The sequence below is a fragment of the Phragmites australis genome, chromosome 11 (genome assembly GCF_958298935.1).
Source record: "Phragmites australis chromosome 11, lpPhrAust1.1, whole genome shotgun sequence".
Taxonomy (NCBI): domain Eukaryota; kingdom Viridiplantae; phylum Streptophyta; class Magnoliopsida; order Poales; family Poaceae; genus Phragmites; species Phragmites australis.
Window position 1 is genome coordinate 12,547,545 of NC_084931.1, and position 27,225 is coordinate 12,574,769.

The window sequence follows — 27,225 nt, forward strand, 5'->3', positions numbered from 1 at the left end:
GAAAAATTGGAAGCTCTCGCACTTTTTGATTAGCTTAGAAGCATCCTAGAGGACAGTCGGCCAATAGAATCCCTGGCGGAAAACCTTTCCGACCAAGGTGCCAGAAGACACATGATTACCACACATGCCTCTATGTATATCGAGCAGTATTTTACTGCCCTCTTCCTGAGTGATGCATTTCATCAAGATTCTGTTACTCCCCTTTCGGTAGAGCTTGCCGTTTACAGAAACATGGAGCCTAGATTTACGAGCAATTTTATCTATAAACGCATCATCATCAGGGATGTCTCGACCCTTAAGATTGGCTTGGTATGGATTCATCCAAGTCCGGTGGCATTCGAGTAGTGCAACATCCGTGTCTGCGGGTTCTGCCTCGCTGACCTGGCTAGACTATTGGTCGGGATGGGCAGCATCCATTTGCTGAACTATTGGGATAGATGGTTTAAGGGGTTTGTCAACGAAGACCCATATAGGTACCGGTGCTCAAGAAGAAGCGAGTCTAGCAAGGTTATCCGTACCAGAGTTATCACTCCTTCTGATTGTGTCACTTCTAGCCCTTCGAACTCTTGCTCAAGCTTTCATACCTCGAGTAAGTAAGCCGCCATGTTGTCATCTGAGCACTGGTACTCCTTTTGAACCTGGTTCACGACTAGCTGTGAGTCTGCTTACATAAGAAATTGTTTCATTCCAAGTGATGCAGCTATCTGAAGTCCGTTTACCAGTCCTTCATATTCTGCAACATTGTTAGAAGCTTTAAAGTCTGATTGAACAACGTACCTAAGTTCGTCACCCGTTAAAGATTTGAGTACAATCTAGGCCCCGCGCCCTGGAGTGTGAGTGATCCATCAAAGAAAAGCGTCCAGTGATCTTCGACCATGTTTGGCCTTGTTTCTTCAACGCTTGTCCATTCGGCGATGATGTCTGCTAACACTCCAGATTTCACACTTATGTGTGTTGCTTACATCGAACTCATTTAGTTCTACCGCCCATTGCGCGATTCGTCTAGTAGCTTCCCGATTCCGTATTAGATCCTTCAGCGGGTACATTGTCATGACGGTGATCCTGTGCGGTTGAAAGTAATGTCAAAATTTCCAGGAAGACATCAAGACTGCATATATCAGCTTCTGTAGCTTAGCATCATATAGAACCTCGCTCACGTAGTAAACAGGTTTCTAAACCTTGGCCTTTCTCTCAGGACACTCCCGTTCGACCACCAGGACCGTGCTTACAACTTGTGGGTTAGCTGCAATATACAAAAAGAGCCCCTCTTTTTCGTTAGGCGGTTATGGATTAATGGAGACCATAAGAACCTTTTTTAGTCCTGGAAGGCACAGTCCGCTTCTTCCATCCAGTCGAACAGATCTTGTTTCTTCAATATCTTGAAGAAAGGCATCCCTCACTCGCCCATCTTGGAAATTAATCGACTAAGAGCAACAATGCAACTAGTCAGTTCCTGGACCTCTTTCAATGTTCGAGGTGACCGTATCTGGTTGAGAGCCTCAAGTTTGCACGAGTTGGCCTCAATGCCTCATTGGACACTAGGAAGCTGAGAAGCTTGCCGGACAGCACGCCAAACGTGCACTTTTCGGGGTTGAGCATCATGTGATACTTCCTGAGGTTGTCGAACATTTTTTGAGATCGTTAACCAATGCGTTTCCAGTTTTCGATTTGACTACAAAATCATCGACGTACGCTTCCACATTTCGCCTAATTTGGGTTGCAGACAGTTTTGAATACACCTTTGATACGTAGCACCAGTATTTTTTAAACTGAAAGGCATCTTTACATAACAAAATACACAAAAAGGAGTAGTAAAAGTAGTTTTCTCCTCATCCTCTAATTCCATGCTAATTTGGTGATACCCCGAATTGTTATCTAGAAAATATAGCAACTCGCAACATACCGTAGAGTCGATGATCTGGTCGATGCGCGGGAGAGGAAAAGGATCCTTGGGGCAAGCCTTGTTGAGGTTGGTGAAGTCGACACACATTCTCCATCTGTCATTGGCCTTCTTGATGAGGATAGGATTCGCAAGCCATGTAGGATGACGTACTCCTCGAATGAAGCCCGCATTTGGGAGCTTATTGACCTCCTCCTGGATGGCCTATTTCCTGTGCTCTGCAAATCGTCACTGCTTCTACACCACAGGTTTGGCATCGGGTTTAACTACTAGCCTATGCTCGATCACCTCCTTGGGGACCCCAGGAATATTGGATGGTTGCCATGCGAACATATCTTGGTTTGCCTAGAGGAAGGTGACGAGCTTGAGTTCCTATTTGGGGTCGAGGTTGGCCCCAACCTTAACCATCTTGGATGGTTCAGATGGGTCGAGGGGCATTGTCTTGATGCAACCAATTGGTCTTTTTGTTGCTGATACGGTCGTGGGCCTTTCCTTTGGCGTCGTCAAATTTGGTAGCACCAACAAGACTTACGAGCCTGGAGTCTTTGGCCTCGAGAACACCTTGCTGCCTTTGACGCTTAGAATTTACGTCCTAATGAGAGATGGCCACTTGACTGAAGTGTTAGACCATATCCAGGCTTTGCTTCTCACATCTGACCACTGCACGCTGATCTCCTTTAACCGTAATGGCCCCATTAGGACCCGGGATCTTAAGCACTTGGTAGGCATAGTGAACCACCGCAATGAACTTGCCAAGCATTGGACGGCCTAGGATCATATTGTACACCATCTCGAAATTCACGACATCAAAGGTCAGCTTTTCTGTACGGAAGTTGTTGGACGTGCCAAATGTGACCGGCAGCTCGATCTGGCCGAGAGGCATGGTTGATGAGTTGGGAGTTATGCCGTGGAAAGGCACGACTCTAGTCTTAAGCTCTGACCTCTGGCTCCCATCTTGTCCATGGTTTTTGAGAAAATGAGGTTGAGGGAACTACCTCCATCGACCAGAGTTCTGGAAACCTTGAAGTTGAGTATGGTTGGTTGAACTACGACTGGGTATTGACCAGGATGTGGTACAACGACTGGATGGTCGGTTTGATCAAAGGCAATCGGCTATTCCAACCACTTGAGATACCGAGTGGGCCTAGTTAGGGCCAGGTTAACTTGGACTCATACGTAGTGGATCCTCCGAAGATGTGCGCCAAACTGTTGTTAGCCTCATGGAACTGGCGTTCATTACCCTCAAAATTAGGCTTAACCTCCTTACTACCATGCTCAACATTTTCCTTGAACACAAAGCACTCGTCAAAGTGGTGTTGGTTGCTCTAATGGATGGGGCACCACTTTCCACCACCTCGACTGAGGCCTATGTTGTTCCCAGTGTTGCGCAATTTGCTCCTGTCGACTGCGGCTACATTCGTATTGGGACCCTTATGCTTGTCACTGGGTTTTTTCTTCTTTTCTCCGTTCTATGAGGACTCGAGTTAATCCTTGCCATATTGGAGGTTTTTAGCGCGCATCGGCGCTTCTTGTCAACCAACTCGGAAAGCTCTTTGACTCTGTGGATCATTCGAGTAGCCATCTTTCCACGCAAGTGCGTGTCCTGAACACCTCGTTTGAAGGTGATTCTTACGATTCATCTGAGATGTCTGGGATCATGTTACGCTCGTCGCTAAACTTGCGGATGAAATCTCGAAGAGATTCGTTGTCGCCTTGGTGTAGCTGGTGGAGGTCGTTCTCAATTCCTGGGCACTCGAATGTGCTCTGGAAGTTGGCTATGAACTAAGCCTTAAGTTCTGCCCACGAACGAATAGAGTTGGGTAGCAATTTTAGCAATCAGGACCTTGCGGGTCCATCAAGGGCGGTTAACATGTAATTGGCCAATACTCGATTGTCACCGCTGGCTGCTCGAATTACAGTGGTGTAGATCAGCAACCACTCATTGGGTTTGATCTTCCCATTGTATTTCTGGATTGGGCCCGCTTTGAAATTCACGGAGTTCCTCACGGTGGTTTTCGATCGCCATATGTAGATCACATTGGTTGTGAGGAATACGGTTCCTCAATTTTCCTGATGCCCGTGCCTATGGATAGGGCAGCTACAGTTTGGCCCACAATATCGTGTTTGGGCTTGACCACCTGAGCTTCCCGTCTGAGATTCCTCTACTCGAGAGCTTCTCGCCTGTGACTTCTCGAGCCAGGACAGTTTCGACTAGGGTGCCTGGAGTTGCGGGGATTGTTTGCTCGAGCGACTTGGTTCTGAGCCGCATCAAGTAGGATCTTGACTTGATTGACCATGGGAGTCAGTGGATTCGCCGGATCCAATTCTGGAAGGGATCTGAGTTTAACATGAGCTCCTTGCACGTTAGCATCCGTAGTACTGAATATGTCGCTAACAAGCCTCAGTTGCGGTTAAACTGATGAAGCCTCATGATGACTATTCGAAGGGATCTTGTCCCTTAAGCCGTGGGCTATCGCGGGTGTAGGTACACCCACCGGAAGTCGTCAGGAGAGACCATGAGGCATCTTCCTTCCCATGGTCCACTGGTGGAGGGCCGTGTCGAGTGCATGTACAGCTCCAGATGCGGATGTTTCAAGTGGTAACTCGACACCAGTACCATCAGCATCGACTGCTATCGCTAAATCTCCAAGGATTTCCGTGCCGTTATTGACCATGATGTTTGGATCTACTGCCATTGGGTTAGCTGATGGGGGGTCGTCACCTCTAGCCATAAACACGATTCGATTTGTTCTGCTGCTCTGGCTAGCATTAGAGTCACCATCACCAACCTCGTAGCTGTCAGTGTCCATGGAGTGAAGAACATTAAGCTTTGTAGGATCCCACTCGAGATGTCCCACCTCGCGGTACGCATCCAATGGTATGGACTCAAGGGTACCAGTGTGGACCAGTCAATCTTGATCATCCCAAAGGAAAACCATAGTTCCGATGATGATTTTTGAATTGATGGAAGGGGACTCGAAGACGTCCGCCGTCGGCTCGAAGCAGTCGTAGAAGCCGGTGTTAGAAAATCCATTGTAAGAGTGAGTCTGAGACATAATTAATCCTACAAAATAGAAGAAGGCCCCTACTTGGCGTGCCAACTGTCGAAGATTATTTCCTGATAATATGTCTGTAAATTGACTGGGTACTTTCGAGGGTAGGGATTAATCACGAAGTGAGACAAAATGATGTATATAGGTTCGGGCCTCTGATTGGAGTAATACCCTACGTCCTGTGAGAGTGTTGCTGCCTTGTATTGATGATCTCGAGTACAAGTAAGGTGACTAAGACTATTACAAGGAGTTGATTGGTTCTAATCTACCCTAGGGCTAAAGTCATTGAGTAACTCCTCTATTGTTGCATTTCGTGTTGCTCGTTTTTCTTCCCCTAGCCTTTCCGCCTTATATATGGGTGAGGTACCAACTCCTATCCAGCTATAGTCGATAAGGAGTTGTTTTCCTTGACGTCTAAGTAGATAGATCTATTTTGAATATAAGTTGTATTGGTTTGGGTAACCAATCTAAACCTTCTCAGTATGAACTTCTTTGATTCCATGTGTTTTAGGTACTTCCAATTCAGTTTCGTGATATCTGGAGGTGCCGAATATACATCGTATACCATGTTTGTATATGATGTTCTCCTTATGCGCATATACCCCCATAGTTAGATATTCGACAGGCGGCATTTGAGGCCTTCACCAGGTGCACGAAGCATCTGACCACGTGTGATCTCGTAGAAGAGTTCGTGGTGTCCAGGGTATGGCCCCTTAGCCGGGGCTGGACCATCCCAAAATTCGGTGGTAAATGGTCTATGGGACTCTGCCGTCCGCAGCTGGACTTCCGAGGTTTCACAGGTATTATCTTTTATCATGTTCTTAACTGCACTCGTCTCTCTCCTTACATTGTTTACTTTGTGGCTGACTTGACAGTGGCCGAAGTGAGATTAAAGCCATGCTTCTTCTTGAGAAATTTATCCAGGGTGAAACCCAACTCGGCGCCGACCAGGAGCTCGATCAGTGACTTAACCAGATTTTTGAGTTATGAGGACTTGCATATAAAATGAGGCTGAAGGTGGCTTATGCTCTCTTCAAGTCAGGGCGAAGGAGAAGGCTCCCCGAACGTTGAGGCTGGTGAAGAATCTACTAGTGGTAGCCAAAAGAAGCGGAAAATTGCAAAACCTTGGTCGTGATGGGGCAAAAAGAAGAAGGCAGTTGCCCGGAAGAAGAGACCTCACGAAGTGGCCCTCGACATCCTAGGCAAGGAAGTGACCCTCAAAGTCTCAATGGCCATTTGAGCTTTGCCCTTCGACAAGAGGCTTCAAAGGGCACCCTGGATCTTCCCTCCTCGTCGAAGCCTGCCTTTTCTACACGTGGACCTTGCCATGCTAATTCTCAGCGATAAGGAGGATGAACATTTGGATTCGCGTGCAACCACCGAGCCAGCCGGGGTGGGGGCTGAGTAGGCTAAAGGGGCAAAAATTGTTGAAGAAGTTGGAGCTGAATCAGCCTCTACCTCTTCATCTTCGAGTTCTTCATCTAAGGACTGTTCGTCCGGGGCCATAAAACCACAGAGACCGAAGAGGAAAATACCTCACTACCCATGCCTCATCGTGACGGAAAGGGGCTTATGAGTCATAGCGGCTTACTTGACGCGAAGGCTATTGACACCGAAACCTTCAAGATTTCTTCATTTGAGCCAAGCTCGGGGGAGGTCAATGATGCAAAGAAGATGTTTGGCAACTTCGTTCTCCCCGAGCTTGAGATTTCTCTAGTGCGAAAGCCCGCTGTTGATCTCATCGGTGCCTTCGATGTGGCAATTGCAAAGGTATTTTGCATCAGACTTCAGCTTTTCTTCGCTTACTCGTTGTCATACCTATGCGCTATTGCATTCTATGCTCATTTTGCACGCTCAGCACAAGCAAGCGGAGCATTCTGAGGCTCGCGCAAAGAATGCAAAGGCACAAAGGGCCCTGTTTCAAGCTCGAGTGGAGAAGGCCGAGGCCCAAAAAAGGGAGTTCACGTCAGGAGCAAGGGAGGCTGATCTGCACTTGCAGTAGCTTGAAAAGGAAGTGAGCTCCCTTCGCTTAGGAAAATAGAGTGCAGAAGAAGAGATCACCTACCTTTGCCAGAATCTAATGACGTCTCGAAGCTCAAGTCTCGGAGCTGCAAGCCCTTTGCAACGCTGAAAAAACTAAAGCGCAACGGCTGCACGAAGAACTGGATGAGGTGAAGGCGCTATCCAATGACAACTCACTGTGCTAGGAGAACTGGAGTCGATGGTCATTGCAGCCTGTGAAGCAATTAGCAATACTTTCAATGGAATCGGTGCGTCGAACACACCTCCAACGCTTAACCTTGTTGTCCTAGGTGGACTTGTTGGATGGATCTGCGAAACCAATGGCAGCTTTTTGCCCGCGGCCCAGCTGTACAGTGACTTTTACGCTATGGTCTCAGCCAGGAGTTTAGTCCAGTCAATTGAGATGACTGGCTGTGACCATCATACTGCACTTCAAAATCAACCTTCTGCTATCCTTCGGACATGTCAACTTTGGTTGTGTCGAGGGCATCAAAGGCCACTGCAAGATCATTTAGCACTAACTACTGGTGTAAACATGGCCGTGAGCTCGCCCTCCGGGAGGCGGAAAATAACCAGCAATGAGTACATTTTTTAGCTCTGCTTTCGAGATTTTTGCCACCTGCGTATTCATGGACTCTTTCTTCTGCAGGCAAAAGCGAAGGATGACCTTTCCGCCAGAGCGATGGCCAAGGCGGTCGAAGAAAAAGAGAAGGTGTGAAGAGTGTGCAAAGCGTTGTTTTGGGTTTTGAACGTTTGGTTACCAACCGAAATATAATATAATATATACGCTTTTATTTATTATTAAATGTTTTGACTGTCTTCGCTCCCTGCGTAGTCCTCCCTTTGGACACTGCGAAGGTAGTCGAAGATGTTGTCCCATCACTGTGACGCGGGACAATTTTTTATGTCTTGGTTTTGCTGGGACTCCTCCCACTGTCGCCACCCAGCTATTGATTTTGGGAGGTACTGAAGAGCAAAGCTACGTCCTATGATGTAAGGAATGCCAACTCCAAAGCGTTTTGGATGTCGTTTAGCCCTTCGATTTTAGAGACCCGAAGGGCTGAACGTGAGGCCCGCAGTATTGTGCGCTGAGACTTCAAGCCTCCGCATATGTTTGTCAATTAGAAGCCTGAGCTAGAAGATGATAATCATGAATCTCTGCCCTATCAGTTTCAATTTTGCTACCACCAAGGGCCTTCGCAAAGAGTGTGACTGTCGACGGTAGGAGCATTTCACCTACATCTTTGTCTACCACTTCTTCACCTAATTATATTGGATCACCATTGGACCCAACGCTTGCCTTTTCATGCTAGTCAAGGCATAGCTTTTCAATTTGGCTTTAGCCGATGGTATAAAGATTTGGTAGATCCTGACATTGATGAACTTGCTGAATAAAGTCATTAACATTGAAACGATTATTATCTTCGACCATTATATATTGAGCTTATCGACTCGGTCTTTCATAGGTTTAGACCTTCAGCTGTATTGTATCCAAAACGTGATCCAAAAAACTCCGTCTCCCTTGACTTTGAAGCTACAGGGACCTTCGGTAGAACCGCGTGCCAAGCGTCATTTGGAAAACGCCGTCCCTCCCCCCCCCCCCCAACTTTGAAGCCGTAGGGACCTTCAGCAGAACCACACATGAAGTGTAATTTGTTGATGACTACTGACGTTGCCTCGACAAATTTACCTTTTGTTGAATCGCTTATTCGCGCTCGAAGGCCTCATATCTACGGCTGATTCCTCAAGGGCAATGTATCTCCCTTCTTGGTTTCACTTCGTAATTGCTATTAATCGTAAATGCGATTGCACAATTCACGGCGATGGTTGTCCAAGCTTCGACTTTTATTTTGCTGAATTTTCATGTTGTTTTGTACATTGTCCATGTTTCAGGATTAACGTTAGGCTTCTTTGTTTGCTTCCCCCTTTTGTTTGTTTTCGATGGTATCATGTGCCTTCGATGTGGGGGCGGGCACTCTTAGCCCCTGATTTAGTCGAGAGGTGCACCGTCTTCTTTTAAGGCTGAGGTTGGGCAGCTCTTCGGCTTTTTCTCCCGAAGGTATGTTTTGCCTTTGGTGCGGGGACAGGCACTCTTAGCCCCTGACTTTTAGTCGATAGGTGCACCGCCTTCTTTGAGGTCGGGCACCACTTTGGCTTTTTCTCCTGAAGTTATGTTTTCCTTCGGTGCCGGGGCTGACACTCTTAGCCCCTGACTTTTAGTTGAGAGGTGCACCGCCTTATTTGAGGTCGGGCAGCACTTTGGCTTTTTCTCCTGAAGGTAAGATTTGCCTTTGGTGCAGTGGCAGACACTCTTAGCCCCTGACTTAGTCGAGAAGTGCGCCGCCTTCTTTGATGTTGGGCAATACTTCAGCTTTTTCTTCTGAAGGTATGTTGTGCCTTCGGTGCGGCGGCAGGCACTCTTAGCCCTTGACTTTTAGTCGAGAGGTGCGCCGCCTTCTTTGATGTTGGGCACCACTTTTGCTTTCTTTTTTTCTTGACCATTACATAGATATTCATGTGTGTATCTGAATCATAATTACTTTGTCGTATGGACAAAGATGCCACAGAAAGATAGATGCTTTAAAAATATGGACAACTTGGAAGCGACTAATAAGCTTCGAACTTTGCTACAGGTTTACGCCCGTCTAAAGTTGAAAGGTAAGATGTCTTTGACATTCCATACCTTGACTTTTATGGCGAGTTCTGGGCCCACCTCTCATCGATTGGTGTGCTTCCTTTTTACGAAGGCCTACAACACTTTGACGATGAATTATGCATAAAATCTATAAAAGTACATGTTTTTATGGGGGTGATTCCATTTAGAGGGTTTACAAAGGTCACTGCCTCATTAAAAACCTCACGCCCTGACGAAGGGTTCCCCCTGTGAGGAAAAGAGTACAGCACATGTACATTGTTTTGATTGAACTGGAGAAAGAAAATTACATAATGCTGTTACTACACATAAAACTTTGACCACCAATGCGAAGACATCTTCTACGGTTACTACACATAAAACTTGCCAAGGTTGTTAGCATTCCAAGTGTGCGGAACCTCTCTCCTTTCTACACTAGCCAGTGATAAGACCCGGGCTTTAACAACCTCTTCACCAAGAAAGGTTCGTCCCACTTACTTTGCAGTTTTCCCACGGCCGAAGTATTGGTGAGCCTTCGAAGTACCAAGTCTCCAGGAGCGAACTCCTTCGGCGACACTTTCTTGTCTCTCCATTTCCTAGTTTCCTCTTGATATCTGGCTAGATTTTCGATGCCCTGCATTCTCACCTCCTCCAGTGCATCTTTTGGTATTGATTCTTCGTTCTGGGCTGATTAAGCTGTGACTCGAAATGATTTATTTTTACATTCCTCCGGATTCATCGCTTCTTCGCCGAAGAGCAAACGAAATGGCGTGAACCTTATCAGTCTTGTTACCATTGTTCTCACGAACCACTAGACCTTCGGCAGCTCTTCCACCCACTTTTGTTTTCGTAGACCTTGCAGACGTCTTGCGACACTAGTTAAGCCGATGTCATTTTCCCTCTCCACAGCTCCATTTGATTGCAGTTGATATACTGATGTGAAATGGACTTTAATTCCCAGGCCCTCGCAGAATTTTCTGAACCCTTCACTGTCAAATTGCATACCGTTATCAACGGTCACCTCATGAGGGACGCCAAAGCGGAAAACGATATTTTGCCACAAGATTTTTTGGACATTTTTTGATGTTATGTTCACTAGCGGCATCGTCTCCACCCATTTTGAGAAGTACTCGACTGTGACAACGGCATAACGCATGTTTCCCAGGGTGACTGATAACTATCCGTTAATGTCGATTTGCCATCATATTAATGGCCAGACTAGTGGTATGAGCTGCATCTTTGTTGAAGGCTTGGCCAAGTATTGGCACTTCACGTAGCTTCGGACTATGTACTCCGTATCAGAGACAGCCTTCAGCCAAAAGAATCCTTGCCTTTATACTTTCCCGACAAGTGCTCGAGTGCCGATGTCTGAGCCACACAGTCCTTTGTGTATTTCTCTGAGCAAGTTTTGCCCCTCTGCTCTGGATATGCATCGAAGCATCGGTGCGCAAACTCCCATCTTATACAATTCGGGTCCTACAATTTTGTAATTTCTGGCTCTTTGCGCCAAGTGCTTTGCCTCAACCTTATCTTCAAGCTCATAGTAACCACGAAGATATGCCATTATAGGGGAGCGCCAATCTTTACTCTCAATTATAGTTACCGAGCATGCCTCCTGCAAAGGGGCCTTGATGGCTGGCACCTTCAACCTCTGATAAAAACATCTAGTGGTATTGGCAGATTTTGCGCCGCGGCCTTTGCAAGGTCATCGGCCTCGAAGTTGTCATTCTTTGATATGCTCTTAACTGTAAACCCTAGGAAATGTTTTTCCATGCCTCTCACCGTTGCCATATACTTGACCAGTTTTGGCTCCTTCGCCTGGGATGCCTTTTCAATTTGGCTTACGACCACCTTAGAGTCTGTCTTGACTAGGACCCTTCGGGTGCCCAATGCCCGTGCCTTACGAAGCCCAAAAAGAACTGTTTCGTACTCTGCAACGTTGTTTGTCGATTGAAACTTGAGCTTGGTGGTATATCACAACTTCACTCCCGAAGGCAAAGATACTACTGCCGCTGCACCAGCACCTGAAGTCCCCCAACCTCTGTAACAATACATGACTGTTGGAGCAAGAGATCATCTTGCCCCAACAAGTACGGTAATAGTTTCTTCTAAGGAGGAGACTTAAGCTTGGAGACGAAGTTTGAGAGGAAGGAACACAAAAAATATGTTGATAGTAGAAAAATAGATCGATCTGGGGGGGAGTATCACAACATGGCTTTGTGTTTGTGCACCTCTGTGTCCTGCGTGTTGTTCCCCCTTCTCCTAGATGAACATGGCCTGCTATTTATAGGGTTGTATGTAGCTTGGCGTACATGTTATCGCTATGTGCAAAATATCCAGGACCCAGCTGAGTTATATGGCCTTATCCTGGATAACTACTTTTTACCCTGCATAGAAGATAAATATCTACCATGATAACTATTGTGGTGCCTGCACCCTGAGGGGTGAGCCGATCGCCCATTGCAGCTTGGCAGGCGTTGTCAGGGGTGTCAGGATAACATCCATTGCACTGGGGTGTCAGGACGGCGTCCAGTAGCCTAGGTATTTAACGCCAGTCACTTCCTTCAGGCAAAGGATGACCGGTGTTCCTCTTCTAGCAGATCTTTCTTGAGGCTCAATGACTCACCCCGTAGCCTTTGGAAAGCCTGCCCGAGCCCCATAGACGGGGCTCCGGGGGAGGCATGGCTCCAGGAGATGGAGGCTTTGGGAGGCATGGCTCTGAGACATGGTTACTCTGAAGCTCGGAAGTCTGAAAGGGGCCTTTGGGAGGCGTGGGTCTATGGGCATGGGCTAGTTGAGCCACGGGGCCGTCGGGGATCCTTAACAACAACCCCCAACAGTAGCCCCTCGCAAGGACAGCCAATGGAACGGTCGGGCCCGCAGTTCTTTCAGAGCAGGGCCTCTAGAGGTCCCTAGCTTTGTTGTTGATGGCTCATGTTCCCTAGTATTGTTTCACTTATCTTGGAAGATTTGATCCACTTTGTCTGAATTGTCTGCTCGATAACGTTGGTGACAAGGGGCATTGAATGCGCCCTGTGAAAAAAGGCATGATCATGCCTTATCAAGCGGACGTGGGATGTGTGGCGTCTTGTGGAAGGGGGTCGTGGGGGGCTGTTCCATTCAGCACCTTTCGCCATCCTCCTACGATCCTTATGGCTAGTTCGGGTGCCCGGGGTGGACCTCGAACTTAGGCGGTGAACGAAGCCGCCAGTGCAGCCACGGTGGGGGGGGCATAGGTGGCGCTGGTTTCTCCGTTGTTGATGGGGCCGCCACCAGGGGTGGAGCTCTGCCGCTTTAGCAAAAGTCATCCCCAGCAGACCACCGTGTTGGGGGTGTTTGCCATCGATGAAGAGGAGCTTGACCGGATGGTTAGGGAAGGGAAGATTCCCTCTAGGACCGTCCCTCGCTCCCCGCTGGACAAGGAGGTCCCAGAGCCTCTAGCCCACAAGGTTGTGGTGTTCGAGGATTTCTTCGAAGGAGTCCTGGGCTTTCCGTCGGTGCCGCTGCTCGAGGAGGTGCTCTACCACTACTACGTGGAGCTTTTGCAGCTCCATGCCAATGTCATCGCCCGCCTGGCCACCTTCGAGTGGGCCATGCAAGCAGAGGGGTGTGAAGGTGTCACACCCAGTTTTAACAGCCAAAACTAGATGCAGCTTATGTGTGCTCAGGATGTTCAACACACATCAGGACGTCACAAGTGAAGTAACAAAAGTAATATTTTTATAGAATAAACGTTAAACTCTTACAACAATTAACATATATTGTCTTCTATGAAGATATCTGCAGCGGAATAGAAGCATTGGTGCCCAACAACACTGCATGCAACCAACCGGGAGACACACGCCTAGAACATCACAACCTCGTCTTGATAGTCTTCAACATCTTCACTCACTGAGCAGCAGCACACATGTCGCATGGCGTAGAAAAAATAGCAAGTGCAAGCACATGATACGCTCAGCAAGTGTGAGAAAGATAATGTTATGCAGGTTTATATAAAGAATAGGCTAACACATGGTATATTTGCGTAAATGCGAGTAATGAAAACATAGTTGGACTCAAAAGCATTAAACAATTATTAAGTGAATGTAACCCACAAGGTCCAACACCCAGCATACAAGGCTCCCCATCTTGCACACCATAACCGTCTAGTACTCCATGTGATACAACTAAAACCACAACCAAATCCATAGCCACAACCCATTAATCATGTGAGGATCCAAGTCTCTTATAACCGTGAACACGGCTGTTATAACAGTTTTTACACTTTGCAGAGGTTGTCCAGCTTTCCCCACGAGTCAGTGAATTCCATGTTGCCGTGTTTGCAAGACACTTAACACACGCCAGTGGAGTGCCACTAAGAAATCACTAAATGACATTTTCCACTAACCAGAGACTAATCTAGTATGCGTCTGCCCACTAGGTTTCACCGCCAGGATTCACGCGAGTTCAACTCCTACACAGAAGCCCCCTTTTGTGCTAAAACAATATATAGTGGATAGACTCTAACTAGTATGTCACGCCTTACCCATATTAGCCTCGTGGTTGGTACATTACTTCTTGGGTTATCGCTCCACGAATAGGTCCTTACTTAGATCACTTGACCAAACACTAAGCCAACAACTTAACCATGACAACTACCAAAACCACTTTGCTCAAGGCCTAAGGTTCCATGTTGCTAGACCATTATAATATTAACGACCATCGTTGCATAAGTTCATTAATCAAGGATATGACACTTCCCAGTATCCCAAAAGCACGACTAACCAATCTGCCCATAAAAGACACCTAACCTTAAACCATCTAGGTTCCAAGGATGATATGGGAAAATCTAGAAAAAACCCTAAAATAGGTGACTACCCATCATATTGACAGACATTGCATGCAATTTTTGTAAAACAAAACATTTAAAAACAAAGGTTCAAGATGATCAAGGACACTTGCCTTTTACCAAATGCTGCTCAGCGTTGTCGAAATCTTGGTCTTGAAGTCCCTCGAACTGCTCCGGAACATTATCGACTAATCGCGAGAACTACCGACAAACAACAGCAACATCGAATAAACACCAAATAAACTCCAAATTGTAAAAACAAAAGAAATAGAACGATAGATTGGGATCTTTGATTGGGTTGGACCAGGAGAACATAATTGATTGGACTCCTCTTGAAAGAAGATGAAAGAACTAGGGTTTAAGTTTCACATGAAATGATAAGAAAGGATTCACATGAAATGATAGAAATGATTGATTGAATCATTAACATGTGTGACCTACAAATTAATATATTATTTTAAAATAAACTCATGTTTGTAGCACAATTACATGTAGATTTGATCAGAACCTATATGTCATTGTGACAACCATAAATTTACTAATTAAAATAATATCTTCATGTTGTAGGGATCTAGATGTTAATGAGGGAAAACTACTATAAAGATATGAGAATTGATACTTGAAACTGACATGGTTGGATAGATAATGATTTTAGAAAAAATTGAGCGCAAGAATCACTCAAATCGGAGTTAAAACGAGAAAGTTATGGCTAAAACAATTTAGGGTTAATTCTGAAAAATAAAAGGACTAATTTGTAATTAACAAAAGTTTTAAGGACCTTTGTGTAAAAACGTAGGGTTTGATTTGTAAATATGTAAAAGTTTAGGGACTGATATGTAAAAAGATAGGGGCTTTTATATAAAAATAGAAAAGTTTTAAGGCTAAATTCCAAAGTTGCCAAATTCCTGGAATTATTGGAATTTTTTTTGTACTAAAAATTCGGATCTGATGACTGGACATGATGACTGGGCCAAAATCGATGATGTGGCAAATGACAGGGATGACACACATGTAATTTGGCTGAAGTTGCAAGGTGAGGTGGCAACTGACTGCTGACTGGGTAAAGAGGACACGTGGCATCATCTAACTAGTTGCCGAAAGGGTAAGAACAGATCTAATCTAGGCGGTTCAATTTGGATCGAACGGTTGAGAGGAGTGGTGGAGGGCCAGGCAGCAGGCGGCAAAGACGAACGGCAGAGGGGCTTGGCTACGGTGGCGCACTCGCTGGAGTTGAGCAAAAAACTCGTCGCCGACTTCGGATGTCACCTGCGAGCAGCGAAAAGGCAAGAGAGGGAGTCGGCGAATCCATTTGAAGGCTCACCTGGAGCGGAGCAGCACCGAAAGGTGATCGGCAAGGGAGGAGATGACGGTGATGCACGGATCTCGTCAACAAGGTAACTTTGACAGCCAGAGAGCAAAGGCGAGGTCACAAGCGTGCTTAGGAGGCTTCAGCGAAGCTGTAGGGGCCTTAACGGTGGCAGGACGACACTAGGGTGGCGAATCGGCAAGTTTGGCCAAAGAGCAACAATGGCGGCTCGGGATTCAGCGGATTTGGGGAGAGAGAAGGACAAGGGGGCAGCGGCTGCATATATAGGTGGGGTAGAGGGACTCGTAGCCGAGTGGGACTTGAAGGCGGTGGTGGAGGATTCGAGGGCATGCACATCAAGAAGGAGGTGGTGGCGCATCGGCTTTGAGCCGAACTTGGTGACGCTTTCGTGACCGAGGCAGAGCCGAAGATGATGGGGCCCACAAGGCAGTTACGCGCGGCGTTGGCGGAACAACGTGGGGCGCGTCCACGCGGTCGGGCAGGGCAGCTCAGTGAGCAAGCGGGGCAGTGTCTTGGGCTGGCTAAGCGCGGCCCAAGTGGCATAGGGGCAGGCGGGAGAGAGAGCAAGCGAGTGGGCTGGGCTCGGCCCAGGTGAGGAGAGGGGAAGAGACAAAGAGAGAAGGCCGGCTGGTGGGCTGGCCGAAAGAGAGAGAGAGGGGGTTGGCAAGGAAGTGCTCGGCCGGGGTTTTGGGCTTAGAGTTTTTCCTTTATTTTTAGAAGTTCCAAAAGAAAAAAAATAAAGCAATAAAATTCAAATAAATAGCAATAAAGCCCATAAACTCTAGGAAAAACTTCACCAAGCTTTTGAAAACATTTAGAATCCAAATAAAATATTTTGAGCTTATGAAAACATTTTGGTATTTTCAAAATTAGATTTAATACAATTGAATTTATATAAGTACAAAGGAGCTCAAATAAAATCCAACAAAATCCAAATAAAACCTATATGCCTATTTTCAGCATGAATGCATTCAAACAAATAACAATCCTAATTCAAATTTGGATTTGAATTTAGAAATAGGACTTTTCCTATTCTAATTGTTCAACCTATAATCAAATCTTGGAAAAGTTTAGAAATATGATAAATCTGAAAATTAAGGTGTGACAAATCTACCACCCATAAAGGAATCTCGCCCTCAAGATTCGGGCAGAATGGAAAAGAGACAAGGGAACTTGGTCTTCAAAAATTTGTTCTTGCTTTCCAAATTGCTTTTTTTCTTTTGGGTGGTGACCTCATTGCGCTGACATGCTCTGATCACTTTTGCTGGCCAGCTGTTTCCAATGGTCTTCAGGTGAATTAAGAGATTGGGTAGAAAGTCTCCCCCCCCCCCCCCCTTAAAAAAAAGAGATAAGGGATCTCGACCTTCAAGTTTTCTTCATACTTTCCAAATTGTTTTTTCTTCTCCGTGTTAACCTCATTGCCATGACAAACTCTGCGCACTTTGCTTTTGATGGCTTTTGCAACTGTATCATCAAATCTTGATTCATTACCCCGAGTATGTTGGATTTTCTCGAATATTCCATTCCTGGTATCTTCAACTATTGTAGTTGTCTCTGATGTACTATTCTAACATTCTTGACATGTGTCACATAGGACTATATACTTTGCTACACCACTCTTAATTCCATTCTACCGATAACAATCCTTGAGATCATTATACATCTTAGTGCTTTTTGGTTCCTGAGAATTCCGTAGCTTGAGCACTCCTGATAAGTTTCCTTTATTATTTTTTTAATGATCTTCTCATTTGTTGATTGACCCTAGTGGACCTTCTTATCTTTGAAGATTTAGTAAGGCATATCCTAATTCCGAGGAAAGAGTACTTGCTCTTAGCAGTCACTCCTGTGGTCGGAGTGTAGCTTCTGGGTACTGTCCTTCCTTTAGCACATTATATTATCGCATTGCCTTTACTGACTAGCTATTTCCAATATCTGTCTTGAGATTCCAGAACCAAGAGATTAGCTAGGAAGACTACCCCCCTTAAAAAGGAGCGGACTTCTCTGACTTATATTTCCAGTTCTTGAGAAGTAGATAGACTTGTAGCCTTTGACATTGAATATATCACTTCTTTTTTCTGGTGCCTACTGAGCTTCTGTGAGCTTGATGGGATACCATTGATCTTGGCTATCTTGAGATACAACTTGAAAGTCGTGATAGTCTGAATGTTGAACTGAGATCTTCATTCGGGGCTGATCTAGTTCCGTGCAGGGTGCTTCATGGGACATATTTTGACCCAGCGCGTAGGTTCCCCAGAGTGGACACACAACTTTTTATCGTTAGGTATAAAGATCCTTAGGGTACATCCGTTGGCATAGCGTCATTCTTCCTCACAGCAAAAACACACCTTTCTTGTAGGGGTACTCTGCAAATTTTCTCTCGACGTATGAAACTTCCTGGTTGACAGAATAAAGTGCTTGTTCAAGAGTGGAACGTAGCCGAGAACTGTTGTTTGCTTGATGGTCTTCAAAGGCTTTCTTCCTCTTCTTGTTGTTGCCTTGCTTTCCACGCTCTTGTTCTGCACCTAGAGCTTCAACAATCTGTAGCAGACTTTCCATATTGTGAGCCATACCTTGAAGGATCTGAGTCTGCGTCTCCAAAAATTCTTCCTTGTGGCATCTACTGGATGTTGTTGTTATTTCTGTTGGTACCTTTGCCAAGCTGATCTTTCTTTGTGGTCACCTTCTAATTGCAATTGAGGCAGAAGGTTGGGGCAAGAAGATAAGGGACTAAGAGGAGAAAACCTAGCTATACTATTAACTATAGAGATATATAAGGAATATCGTTGTTACCAAATACGAAAGCATCCTACAACGCATACCAACACTCAAACAGAAAATACAAATCAGACAAGGCACACAACACAAGCACACACTACTAACATCGCTCTAACGTTTCCGAAGATTAGGGAAAATTCTCCTATAACTCAAGAACTAAAACTGGTAGAGGCGTGAAGGTAGATCTTCATGTTTTCAGTGTTGTGGTAGATGAATCTTTCTTGTCGTGATGAATCTTCATCTTTATCATATAAATCTTCACTCAAGGTAGGAGCGCCAAGAGAGATCTTCAAGTGCATCCTCCTCGAACAGAATAACTGGGATAGTTCAACAACTAATAGTTTGAAAGGATGACTGTCGGAAATTCATTTCTTAATAGATTGAAATGGATAAGTAGAGAGAGAAACTAAGAGGTTAGAAAAGCACGGGGATGGGTTTTTCGAAATAGGTTTTTAAAATATGACCTTATGGCACGACCATTATATCTAGACTTGCGTCCTACGATCAATATGGCTCTGATACCATCTGTCACACCCGGTTTTAACGGACAAAACCATATACGGCTTATGTGTGCATAGGATGTTCAACACACATAAGAACGTCACAGGTGAAGTGACAAAAACAATACTTTTATTAAATAAACGTTAAACTGTTACACCAATTGACATAAATTGTCTTCTACAAAGATATCTGCAGCGGAACAGAAGCACTGATGCCAAACAACACTACAGGCAACCGACCGGGAGACACACACCTAGAACATCACAACCTCGTCTTGATAGTCTTGATCATCTTTACTCACTGAGCAGCAACACATATGTCACATGGTATAGGAAAAATAGCAAGTGTGAGCACATGACGAGCTCAGCAAGTGTAGGAAAGATAATGATATGCAGGCTTATATCAAGAATGGGCTAGCACATGGTATATTGCATAAATGCGAGTAATGAAAACATATTTGGACTCAAAAAGCATTAAGCAATTATTATGTGAATGTAACCCATTCAATTCAACACCCAGCATACAAGGCTTCCCACCTTGGATACCATAACCATCTAGTACTCCCTGTATTACAACCAAAACCACAACCAAACCCATAACCACAACTCATAATCACAACCCACTAATTATGTGAGGATCCAAGTCTCTCATAATCATGAGCACAGCTGTTATAACAGTTTTTACACTTTGCAGAGGTTGTCCATCTTTCCCCACAAGTCAATGAATTCCATGTTGCCGTGTTTGCAAGACACTTAACACACGCCAGTGCTATGCCACCAAGAAATCACTAAATGACATTTTTCTACTAACCAGAGACTAATCCAGTATGCATTTTTCCACTAGCTTTCACCGTCAGGATTTACGCGAGTTCAACTCTTACCCAGAAGCCCCCTTTTGTGCTAACACAACACACACTGAATAAACTCTAACTAGTATGTCACGCCTTACCTATATTAACCTCGTAGTTGATATGTTACTTCTTGGGTTGTCGCTCAACGAACAGGTTCTTACTTAGGTTACTTGAGCAAACACTAATCCAACATCATAACCATGACAACCATCAAAACCACTTTGCTCAAGGCCTAAGGTTCCATGTTGCTAGACTATTAACAAATTAACCACCATTGTCGCATATGTTCATTAGTCAAGATTATGACACTTCCCAGTATCCCAAAAGCATGGCTAAGCAATCTACCTAACAAAAATACCTAAGCATAAACCATCTAGGTTCCAAGGGATGATAAGGGAAAATCTAGGTAAAACCCTATCATAGGTGACTATCCATCATATTGACAGACACTGCATGCAATTTTGTAAAACAAAATATTTAAAAACATAGGTTCAAGATGATCAAGGGCACTTGCCTTTTACCCAATGCTGCTCAGTGTTGTCGAAATCTTGGTTTTGAAGTCCCTCGAACTGCTCTGGAACGTTATCAACTAATCGTGAGAACTACCGACAAACAACACAAAGGAAAACACTAAGAACAACATACCAAACATCATTAAAACACTTTAAAAACACTATGGTTGGATAGGTATGATTTTAGAAACATTTAGACGCAACAATCACCTAAATCAGAGTTAAGATGAAAAGAGAACAGCTTTCGGGAGATGGATTAAACTGACAAGAAAATGCTGATTTTCCGGAACTATCTTCCTATCGGAAAGGCTTTATTGCACAATCACTATGTCAGACTTGACAACATTATTGCGCAAGAATCAAGAAGTGTAAGGCAGACTAGACTTCGCTGACTAGGGTAAGGAGAATGATGTGGCGCTGACATGGCATTCTATGCAAGTACCATCTTGGATTAAAGAAGGGACACGCTGATATCTAGTCTCAACCACCAATGATGGATCAAAAAGGCCGAAGGTTGCGCTTCTAGGTTAAGGATACTACTGGTGACTCTATGTAGTGGTGGTGGTTCAGGTTTCGTAGGAGACAGCGGTCGGGCGCATGGCCACTGACATCGATGTCGGGGCTTCAGTCGTGTTTCAGTGAAACAAGGGAAGCATAGCATAGAACACGGAAAGAATAACTCAACAGTATGGTTGGTTTTGGAAGGGGTCATCTGAGGTAGCGGCAAAACAACGATGACTGCTGCTAGGTTTGGTGGTGACCGTGATTAGATGCAGGAATGAAGACGCTTGCATTCCCAGAGATTAGCTATGAAATTTGAGAAACTATTTGAACAGAGATGTTTGTATATCCCAGGAACACAATTCTACAGCATAGTTTTGGGAAGATCGTCCACTGAGAGGAAGAATGATTAGCAGAGATGAGACGGGTGATGGCTGCGACGTGCTGTGGTTGGCAATGGCGTCGTCGTGCACTGTACGAACATGGATGGGCTCCTAGGGTCATGTAGAAGACTCGATGGGACACGCTGTGATGCGGTTGGTGCATCCATACGGCTATCGGATTGACGGGGAACGCGAATGCAAATCCAGTGCGCGCGCAGAACACGTCCAGAAACCGGACAGCAGGTATGTCGACCTTGATTACGGTGGTTTGGCTGCTCTACTGGCCAACCTGGTTGGTGAGGGTGTGGGGAAGATCATGGGACATGCACCGTTGAAAGGGCTTGGTGATTTGACCTCTAATCGGTCAGGAACATCGATGCTAATCGGCTACAGTGCCGCTGTCCGTGATGGCGACAACCGTGGCAGTATAGATCGGGCTTTGGCTGAGGCTAAGGCTTGGCTAAGGACTTGGTATGATGCTAAAACATTAGTAAGGGAGGAGAAGAAGGGGTCTTCACCTTTCTTTGATGGTCGAGGAAGGAGGATTCACGGATAAGATGATAAGGTACCACATCACGGGAGGCGGCGACGGCGGCGACGGCGAACGTCGGTAAACGGACTGGGCAGCAGCGACTTCTAGGGTTTAGTGTCATGGAATAGGGGTAGGAGAGGGCATACTACTCATATTTATAGGGCTAGGGGCGGCTGGTTGAGGTGGAGTCCAAGCCGAACACGAACCTGATTTGAGTTCGAGTCGGTTACGGTTTCCTATTTCATAGCTCTCTATTACGAGGATGATATCTCCATTGTCCGGACTCCAAATCGAATGTTTCTGGACTCTAAATTGTACTACTCAAAAAAGATCTACAACTTTGGTATTCATTGGAACTTCTGAAAATGCCATCTTGACTTCCAAAAATCCACCACAAGATAACTGTTTGAACTCGGATTTTTCTGTGCAGTACTGATTTCGGGGGCCATAACTCCTAGCTCCATTATCCAAAAGGGGACTTTCATAGGTTCAAATCGAAGCTCTCGACGAGAACTACAACTTTGGTATTGTCAAGATTTCATTTGAAGCCACGCTGAACTTCGAAACTTCATGAGAAGGTGAGGTTGTCCAGGACTCCGCAAAAATTTGCAGATTTCATGGATCCTTTGTGTTGGGCCTTCTAGATGACTTGCCTAAGGGTTGGACTTGAGAAAGATTGAGCCCAAATACACTTTAGGTATATCTAAGGTTTAGAAAAGAAACTTTTGTAGAGAAATTTGAATAGGGTTTGAATTTGAATTGAGCTTGGAGTGAATTTAAGAGAAACAAAAAATGAGGTTGAATAAGAATAGGAGTAGACAAGGAATTTGAATTTGAATTTGTGTAGAATTGTGAGAAAGAGGAGAGATTGACATTAAACAAAGATTTGGATAAGATTTGAATTGACCTGGAGAAGGATCAGGTATGATCAAGGATTGAATAGATGATTAATTCAAAGACATTGAATTCCAACCATTAAGATCCTTAACTTATTCACTACTGAGTTTTGTAAAAACCTTTTCAAAATCTTTTTCACTTAAAACACAACAGAAAAAGAAAAAGAAAAAGAACCCTAATGCATTTCCCTGGCTCCTAACAAAACTCAGCATGCAATGCACATAGAATAATAACGTATATTGATATTGATTGATTAAGAAAATAGGTTTTAAACCTATTCTACAGGTGAAGCTATTCAATAATCTTGGAAAATTTTAGAAATTTGAGAAATCTGAAAATCAGGGTGTTACAGAAGGGAGGGCGGATTTCTTCGCGGCCCTCCACTTCGCCAGCTACCAGCCGAAGATGATCAAGGGCGATGAGACAAAGAGGCCCCTCAACTTTAGTAGTGTTAACCTCCAGATACAGCTGTAGTACCGCGATGCCTTCCCGGTGAAGGCTATTAACGGTCGATGGTATACCGGCTGGTTGCAGCAGTGGTTTTACTACGATGTTGGCTTCGCATCCCCCGTTCACTCCACAAACCGGGACATCGCGTATGTCACAGACTCAGAGACGGGGATCACGAACGACCTATTTCCTTCACGGCTGGCCCTTCTTCGGAGGGTGGCTAATAAGATGAGCATGCATGAACTCGTGGAGGAGTTCACCATGTTATGCATTCGGCCCCTTCAGATGGGCTAGGACCGCGCCTTCGAGCAAGGTGCAGAAGAGTGGCCGTAGGAGGCTCAGGTATCAGAGGGGGTACTATGCTCAGAGTGCCAGCAGTTAGCTGCACTTGCGTCGGAGGTTGCCCGGATCACTTCTGATGCCATGAGCGACCTTGGGGCCAGGTGTCCACCACTACCCTCTGGCTCGGAGGCATTGGTTATGCCACCCTTCTGGCTTCGATTTGCTTGCGAAGGTCATGGTTAGAGCCGCGGAGACCTACGCGAGGTCCAACGCACGCATGGCTGCAGCACTCCAGCTGACCCTGCTGCACCTAGTGGGGGTTGATCCTTTCGAAGTGCTGGAGCAGTAGGTGTCAGACTCCATGATTGAGGGTTTTCGGTTAAAGGAACCTCCGATGGAGATTTGCATGGCTCTAGAGAACTTCCGCCATAACTTATGGGTGAGGTATGGCTGGAGCGTGATGCTGTGCTATATGGCAGGTCACGTGACTCCAGGCGCCCCGGGGCATCTTCGAGAGGTCCGGTACTTCATCTGGAGCCTGCAGGTGCAATGCGGCCCTCTGAAGGCTTTTTTCTTCGCGTCGTTGCTCTGTAGGAGCAGTCTCCACGTGTGGATCCCTCGGAGGTGTAGCTCTGTCACAGGCTATCTATTTTTTGCTTTTTTTTCTTTTCAAAGGGGGTCAAAGTCTTAGTATGTTGACTAACCCCTTCTGCTTCATGTACTTGGGCTCTTCCTTATCTAATAGAGATATGTCTGTCTTCTTATGGTTCACTTGTGTTGTTCTGGAATATTCGTGCCTTTGAGGCTAATTGGAGTCCGATCTATGTATATAGGTGTGGCAACCCGAAGCCGGAGGGGGCCTCGCTCGTATATAGGATGGTGCCTTCAGGGATGGACTGATAGCGTCTAGGGTCACTCCGTCCGTCCGACGGCGAAGTCACTTCGTTATGCCTCACGATTCCAAGGGGCGTGCGGATCCGAAGGTGGCCACCGATGTCTTGGTCAAGGTTGAGCCGGAGGACCCCCTTTTGTATGCCCTGGATGTCTATTTTGTTACAAAGGACGACTGGTGTGCAGCCCAATCAGCCCAGGAGGTTGCCAGCTCACGCTTCTTTCAACGCTTTGTCCTTCCCTCGGATTCTGACGGAAGGGTGCCTTTGGAAATCCTTGAGCCTATTCTAGCCGGGGTGAAGGTGGAAGAGGTACAGGCTGCGGACTCCCCGCTGGAGGAGCAGGGAGAAGAGCTGGATTTCTCGGCCTTTGATTCGTATCCCTTCTCAGCAGATCATTCACCTTCCTGAGGCCGAGGGGGCTTCATTTTAGGCAGTAGCTCCCTCCATGGAGGGGATTCGCATCGACCCCCTGTGCGCAGTTACTGGGGTCAATCTTCGGTCCCGCGGTACTCCTAGGAGGCATGGCGATCAAGCACCCTCATCCTCTCGTAGCATTTCAGGGAGGCGTAACAGGCTAGCAAGTTTGCTAGGCACAGATTCGATGTACAGTGGTTAGTTGAATGAAAACTCTTTGTATGTCATGTATGAATAAACTTGCGTTGTGTTAGCTTTGTTTTTTGGCATTTATAATTTATTGTATCAACGCTTCGTTATCATATCAACACTTCGCCTGTGCCTCCTATCCCAGCCCCTTTGCATTCTGCGGCTGTTAGCGACCGTGGGGTGCGAGATCTGAGGGGTACGGCGTTGCGTTAGGTGTGAGCAGGGAAGAAAATATCATTTACTAACATTTTGATGTATACACCTTGTAGTATGGAGGCTAGACCTTCAAGACACCGGAGCGGTTAGATGGTTTTGGCACGGAGACTTTTAGTCTTCAAGGTGCCGGAGGATCCTTATTTTGTATGAATCCTTCTTGGCACGGAGGCTAGGCCTTCAACATGTAGAGGAGGTTATCCCTTCGCCACGTAGATCAGCCAGGCCATAAAGATGATGAAGGGTCTTATGCCTGTCCGGCGCGGAGGCAATATGTTCAATATGCCAAAGCGGTCTTTGCCTCTCCGCCATGTACGTTAGCTAGACCTTAAAGATGACAGAGGGATATATGCCTGTCTAGCAAGTAGGATAAGCCTTCAAGACGCTGGAGCGGTCTTTGCCTCTCCGCCACATAGGTTAGCTAGGTCTTAAAGATGGCAGAGGAATATACTTCTCTGGCATGGAGGCATTGCCTTCGAGATGCCGGAGGGATTTTTGTTCTTTGGCACGGAGGTTATTACCTCTCCGGCACGGAGGTTCCTTCAAGATGTCGGAGGGTCTTCATAGGTTTTGTGTGGGGTTGTTTTGTGGGGTAAGGGCTTTTTTGGGAGGTAACATCTCTAGGTTTGGTGGCTATTTGTGGGTGTGTAAACCTATGATTTTTCATTGTTTTGGACCTTCAGAGAGGATTGAGCCTAGGGTTGTCTACAGATAGTATTTGCGGAGGGTCTCCCCATTCCAACTGTGTTCGAGGTGGGTCATTCTGTATCGTCCAAGCGGTAGGAGACGGGCTTGTTAGACCTGAGGACTAGGTATGAGCCTTCCCATTTGTTGCGCAGTTTTCCTGAAGCTAGGGTACGTTGATGTACTAGGTCGCCGGGCTCGAAGCTTTGTGGCGCAACCTTAGGATCGTACTAGGCCTTGGTCTTCTTGATTTAGTGATCGAGATTCTGGATAGCATGGAGCCGCATGCCTTTGGTGAGATCGAGGGAGAGCTCTCTTTCTCCGATAGTTTGTGGAAGTTGCACCCTGAACGAGCATCCCTTTACCTCGATGGGGGTCATGCCCTTGTCGCCATATAGGAGGTGGAAGGGAGTGAACCCAGTGGCTCGTGTGATAGTGGTGCGGAGGGACCATAAAACCTTAGGAAGCTCTTCGACCCATAGGCCTCGAGCTAGGCCAACAAGTCGGCGATTTAAGCCACAGAGGATGTTGTTGTTGGCCCATTCGACGGCCCTGTTGGACTAAGGATGTCGAACTACAGTGAAGCATAATTCGATGCCGAGGTCATCGTAGAATTGTTTGAAAGGCCCGGAGTCGAATTCCATGCCATTATCGACCGTAAGCTGTCGTGGGACCCCGAAGTGGCAAATTATGGTCTTCCAGAAGAATTTTTGGATATTCTTTGATGTGATCGCCGTGAGAGGCTCAGCCTCGACCCATTTGGAGAAGTACTCCAATGCTACCACTGAAGGTTGCCTTTGGCATGGGCGAATGGTCCGATGAGGTCCATGCCCCAATGAGCCAGGGGGCCAGACAGTTGTAGGAGAGCCAGGGGTTGGTGGCTTCAGCGTCCCATCCATTGGCATCCTTGGCATCCTTGGCAGGTACGAACAAGGTCTTCTGCATCAGACATGATTGTAGGCCAATGGAGCCCCTAGCGATGGGCCTTGTTGGCTAGGGCGCGAGGCGCCATATAGTTTCCACAAAGGCCTTCATGTATCTCCCAGAGTAGGTTGGCCCCTTCTTGTCTAGTAATGTAGTGAAGGAGGGTAGCGCAGACACCTGTCTTGTAAAGGGCGCCATCTATGAGATGGAGCACAATAGGGTCTTCCATCTCGTCTGTTCCAGTGAGGAAGGATAAGAGGGGAGCTCTCCAGTCAGTGGTTTTGATGGGGAGGATGGTGGCGGCCATCTCGTCAAGAGTTTAGCAGTCGGCTAGTGTATAGTTTCTAGGAAGGTACCCATCGGTGGCATCTGACTGGCCGTTGCCGTTCACGGTATGCTTCATATTGATATGCCGTGCAAGTGTGCTTTGGCCTTGCGGATGGCTTTGAGGTATCTTGTCATG